We start from the raw sequence: 6,000 nt of genomic DNA on the forward strand, positions 1-6,000 counted from the left end.
TAGTCACGTTGTCACAACACGTCGACACATTCGCACTGACTAAAGACTATCCACCTGCACGATATGTGAAAAGGGACTTGCTGGTTCATCAGGACTGGTTAACTACCAGCAAATTTCTGAATAAGTTGATTGGTTTGAATATAGCTAACAGTAGAATCAAAAATATCATCAGTGATAATGGGAACTGCAGATGCTGGAGAATCCAAGACAACGAAGTGTGGAGCTGGATGAACGCAGCAGGCCAAGCAGCATCTCGGGAGCATAAAAGCTGACTTTTCGGGCCTAGAGAAGGGTCAAGGCCTGAAACGTCAGCTTTTGTGCTCCTGAGATGCTGCTTGACCTGTTGTGTTCATCCAGCTCCACACATTGTTATAGTAGATTCAAAAACCATGTGTTTTGGGCTTGTTGCTGGAGATCATAGAATCCCTCCAGTGTGGGAGCAGACCATTTAGCCCATCATGTCCGCACTGACCTGTCAAAGAGTGTCTTACCCAGACACTGTCTGCGTGAGTTTCCTCCAGATGCTCTGGTTTCCTCCCACTGTCCAAAACTGTGCAAATTATGTAGATTGACTATGCTAAATTGCCCATAGTATCTTGTGTGCAAAATGCAGGCATAGGGTAGGGTGTGAGACTGGGTGGGATGCTCTTTGCAGGGTTGATATTGACTGAATGGCCATCTTCCACACTGTGTAGGAATTCTGTGATGATCTCGATGGCCCTTTATTTGTTGGATAGGTCTGCACACCTTTACAATGACGGATTCTGTTGCTCTCCACAGACATTTGTTTATTGGAAACAATGTAATCTTTCATTTTGTGGATAAAAATCAAAGGAAAGTTTTAAATCCAAACATAGGATTGGGCTGAGTCATGTCCTATAATCCCTGATTGCATTTTCCCAGTCGGCTATGAAGCCTGGTGTCCGCTGTGACTCTGCCTGGGGGCATTGCAGTCTCTTCAGCTCTTTACCTGGTGTCCATAGCAGCGATGGATCTCATGATGGAAACATAAACCAAGACATTGTATGATTTCTAGTACATATTTTCTATTTAGTCTTCTGGCCTTCACTTCCCTAGAGGCTGAGATACTGTTCTGGGGACCTAGGTGTGAATCCATCTGGAAATAAGAATTTGATGATGACTGTGAATCCATTGTCTTTGTTGGAAAAAACCCATCTGTTCACCAACGGCCTTCAGGGAAGGAAACTGCCATTCCTATCCAGTGATGTGATCATCCCATGAATGAATTTTTTTTAAAAAATGTAAAAAAAACACCTGCAAATACGTTTAACTCTGTCTGAATTTATTTGACAGCTGATGGTTCAAACTGCTTGATGGTCACTTTCTCTTTTGATCAAGTTGTGGCCATTTCGTGGTTGAAACCATAGTAATTCTCGTACAAATAGTGCATGCTCTGACATGCCACTTATGAACCAGACATCCACGTTGACCATATCCTGAGGCTGTGTACCATGAAAGCGAAATTTTTCACCATGTTATCTACTTCTGCTGCTGTTTCAGGGAGCTATGGACTTGAACCTCCCAAACTCCCGAAAACCTTGAGCATTTCATCAAACTGACTTCCAATGGCAGGAATGGACAGGGTCAGTTTGGATTGATGAACATAATTCAGGCTCAACAAGTCTATTGTAGCATTTTGAGAATGTAATTAGTAGTGAGTGTGGCCACCTCTCTGTACTGTAGTGATACAGATTCCCTGATCCTGATTGCCCCAATGGCTGACTGACACTGTCAAAGTCCCTGGGCTGATATCAAATGATTCCTTGGACATGCTGTGTCAGGATCCCCTGACTGAATCCTGTCTCCCTTGCCCTGACTGAGAACTGTTTCCCTGAGACTTGTAGACGTGACCATTTGGTTGAAAAAAATGCATTAGTTGCCACAGCTGCTGACCAGCCCTTGACTGAGTGCTGGTAATAACGATGCTAAGCTGCCTGACTTATGCCTGTGATAAGCAACCAGGCAAGACAGGAGCACTGTGGGACATTAGGTTCTAGTTGAGACATCAAAGTGCAAAAATGCCAGGGAAAGGCAGAGATATTGTGCCAGGCCCTGAGCAGAACATGCCTCAGGTGCTGAAAAGCATGTAGAGTTCTGACAGCAACAATGTACTTTGTGGGCAGGCAATTCTGCATCTTGACGTAGCATTTTTATTTCACTCTGGCTCATTTTGCTAGATCTGCAAATATCTATTGGTCTGGCTAATGTGAGAAATGGCTTTCGGCGTAATATGCCACTGACTTGGTCATTCACAGTTGTGCCCCACATCAGTGAGTCAGTAATCTGATTAAACTCACAGGCCTCGACTTGCGAAAAATAAAGCAGCCACATGCACATCTGTTTGATTGGTTGCTTTTGCACTCAAATGAAAAATGTGCATTGTATACACCATATCCTTTCCTGGCTCACAGTGTTCCCAAAATCTCTCATTCAATACATCCAAGTCATCATCATCAATTTCAAAATTAGAGAATACTTCGATAGCATTTTTTTCTGAAATGCTATTTGTAATGAGGTAGTGTTGGCAGGTGATTTTCTTTTACTTCTGATGCCATGTATGAATATTCAGGGATGGTGTTGGTGGGAAGGTGCAGCGTGTACCAGGGATGAGGCAATAATATTCAGAGCAAGTGCTGAACATGCAGAAAAGGAGAGATTAACGTTTACCTTGGAACAAGCATATTTAGAAAAAGTTGGGTGAAAGTACTGAGAGAAAGCATTTTAGTGGCACGGTGGCTCAGGGGTTAGCACTGCTGCCTCACAGCACTCGGACCCGGGTTCGATTCCAGCCTTGGGCGACTGCCTGTGTAGAGTTTGCACATTCTCCCCATGTCTGTGTGAGTTTACTCCCACAGTCCAAAGATGTGCAGGTTAGGTGGATTGGCTGTGCTAAATTGCCTGTTGTATTCAGGGAGGGGTACATTAGGAGGGTTATAGATCTGGCTGGGATGCTGTGAGGTTTGGTGTGGACTTGTTGGGCTGAAGGGCCTGTTTCCACACTGTAGGAATTCCATGATTATGGTTCCAGAGCATAGAGCATTGAGCATATCCCAGCATATCAAGGATAGTAGGAACTTCAAATGCTGGAGAATCTGAGATAACAAGGTGTTTAGACCTAGGATTTTTCAAGTTTTGATCAGTCTGCTTTTAAAATTGGTTTAATAAGACTTCATCATTCCTGGGAACACTGCAATACCACAATAATGCATGGAGAAAGTTCGTATTCCAACTCCCTGCTCCAAAAATCAGTTTAATATAGGGTCCTTAGGCAAAGGACATATCAGATATTAAAGCTGATAGGGACAAATGCTTTTTCTGTGGTGTTGTCTTCACACCAAAACCACTAAAAGCAAGGCCATGTTTCCACACATGAGATAGCCACCAACTGTGAACACTTGGTATAATAAACACTTGATCCTATTTTCCACCAGCCTGACTGTGTGCAAAGACTTGCAAATCACTGCTGACAGTTTTTACTGTTGTTCCCAAACTCCTGGGTTTCTTAACCAGGGCAAAGAAGTCAGTTTGCACCAGTGCTTTTTCATCACTTTTCTAGAAAACATCTTCGTAGTGAATGTAGATCATCGAAAATGTACCAATCAGATGAGGTAGGGCAGAGCTGACGTCACCAACAAGCCTCATCAACCAGCTCCATGACTAGCAGCGGGTCAGTGAGATTGTAGCAACAATCGGCAGAGAACGGCACGCTCAGAGAATGTCCCAGCACAGAGGAAGGTGCTTCAGCCTGTCACTCTCTGCATCAGCTGTCTGTACGGGTAACTTCACCAGTCCTTCCCAATGCCCTGTAAATCTCTCATCATTCAACTCTCTCCTGAGGGCCATGAATAATTCTGCTTCCAGCGCCCTCTCAGGCAGTGCACAGCCCGCAGGAACCACTCGCTGAAGATGGTGGGTCCACCTCCCTTGATAAATGTGACTCTTTGTTACAAAAAAAAGGCGAATCACTATCCCCTCCCTCCAAATCCATCCCACCCCGTCTGTTTCTTTGGAATGTGTAACTGCCTGCAGTGTCAATGTGCCTGCAGTTGCTAAAAGGGTCTGATTTTTGTGCCATTCTATTCTGTGCACTAAGCAAACTGAACTGTTAGCAATGCATAAAAATGCCTGCCTCTTCCCAAATCAAATCAAATACTTGAAACAAATTCTAATTCTGATCAAGTAATATCCCTGTCAGGAAGTACTGGGTCACAGTTACAAACAGAATTTCTTAGACTAATCCATCTGACCTGGAATATATGAACTCTGGTCCCCAAACCACTCCAACATCCCTAACGTCACTCCCCGCCCTTCATGGAAATGAGCAGCGTGATGCTGCTGGATATTAAGTTCAGTACATTGAAAAGTCACAAATGGTTTGGCTTCGACTCCAAACATTCCAATTACAATCTGGTAATTTAGAATTGCAAATTAAGATCCAAGAGCTGCAGAGATATAAAGGATGGAAACAGACTGATTGCTGCAACTTGTCTATTCGAACCAGATATCCTAAGTTATTTTAGTCCCATTTGCCAACATTTGGCCCCTATCCCTCTGTCCCCTTCCTATTCATTTACCAATCCTGATGCTGTTTAAGAGCTGGGATTGTACCACCTCCTCCATACATGCAGCATTCTCTACATGTAAAACTGTCCCTCAGGTCCCTTTTAAACCTTTCGCCTGTCAACTTAAACCATGCTCTCAGGTTTGGATTCCTTTCCTTGAGAAAAAGATATTGACAATTCACCCCATCCAAGCCCCTCATGATTTTATAAACCTCTGTAAGGTCACGCCTCAGCCTATGACGTTACAGGGAATCAGCTCCGGCCTATTCAGCCACCTCTTCCTGTCGCTCAAACTATTCAATCCAAGCACCACTCTTGTAAATGTTTTTTTTTTCCTGAAACCTTTCAGTTAAACAATTTTCCTGTAGCAGGGATATTATAACTGAATGCAGTATTCAAAAAGTGGCAATGTTCTGTACACCTGCATTATAACGTCCAAACTCCGATACTCAATACATTGATCAATAACAGCAAGCATGCCAAATGCCTTCTTCACCACCCTGTCTAACTGTGGCTCCGCTTTCAAGGAATTTTGCATCCGCACCCCAATGTCTCTGTTTGGTGACACTCCCCAAGGCCTTACCATTAACTTGTAAGTCCTGCCCTAGTTTGCCTTGCCAAATCGCATCACATCACATTTATCTGAACTCTATCTGTCACTCATAGGCCCATCTGATCAAGGTCCCGTTGTACTCTGAGATAACATTCTTCACTATCCACAACAACATGAATTTTGGGGCCATCGGCAAACTTACTAACCATCCCTCCTATGCTTCCATCTAAATCATTTATATAAAGTTATGGCTAAGCAGTGTCCCAGCACTGATTCTTGTGACATACCACAGGTCACAAGTCTCCAGTCTGAAATATAATACTCCGCCATCACTCTGTGCCTCCTGCCTTCAAGCCAGTCTTGGATCCAAACCATTAGCTTCCACTGGATTCCATGTGATCTAACCAGTCTACCATGAGGAACCTTTTCAAACACCTTTCCAAAGTGCATCCAAACAATTTTTACCCGCTCTGTCTTCACCAACCTTCTTTGTCACCTCTGCAAAATCCTCATGTAAGTGGGACATGATTTACATCACACCAACACCAGAGTCAGATGACTGGGAACAGTATGTGAAGCAAAATGTGTACATGAGATAACAAAATGTGGAGCTGGATGAATACAGCAGGCCAAACAGCCCACAGCCTCCACAGCCAGCAGCCCCAGAGGAGACAGCCACGCTGAGCCCTGCCGAATTTTCACCATCCCCCAGACCTCCCACTGACTGAGGTCAAACGGTTAGTCCTCAGTAAGGGGCTCACCTTTGTCCTCATTCACCCACACATCCACGAATGACAGTCACGTTAGGACATTGAGCAGTTTTTCTGCCACCTTTGCCTCTCCAGCTATCTTCTCCTCAATCCA

At 44.1% G+C, this 6,000-nt stretch overlaps 1 non-coding gene across 1 annotated transcript; it reads right to left on the reverse strand.

The window, feature by feature from the left end:
• Positions 1–3,183: 3,183 nt before the first annotated feature.
• On the reverse strand, positions 3,184–3,375 carry LOC132210287 (U2 spliceosomal RNA). The gene has a single exon (XR_009446514.1). It is a non-coding gene; the product is annotated as a U2 spliceosomal RNA (small nuclear RNA).
• Between the last annotated feature and the right edge of the window lie 2,625 nt (positions 3,376–6,000).

This window comes from Stegostoma tigrinum, chromosome 11, assembly GCF_030684315.1.
Source record: "Stegostoma tigrinum isolate sSteTig4 chromosome 11, sSteTig4.hap1, whole genome shotgun sequence".
Lineage (NCBI taxonomy): Eukaryota > Metazoa > Chordata > Chondrichthyes > Orectolobiformes > Stegostomatidae > Stegostoma > Stegostoma tigrinum.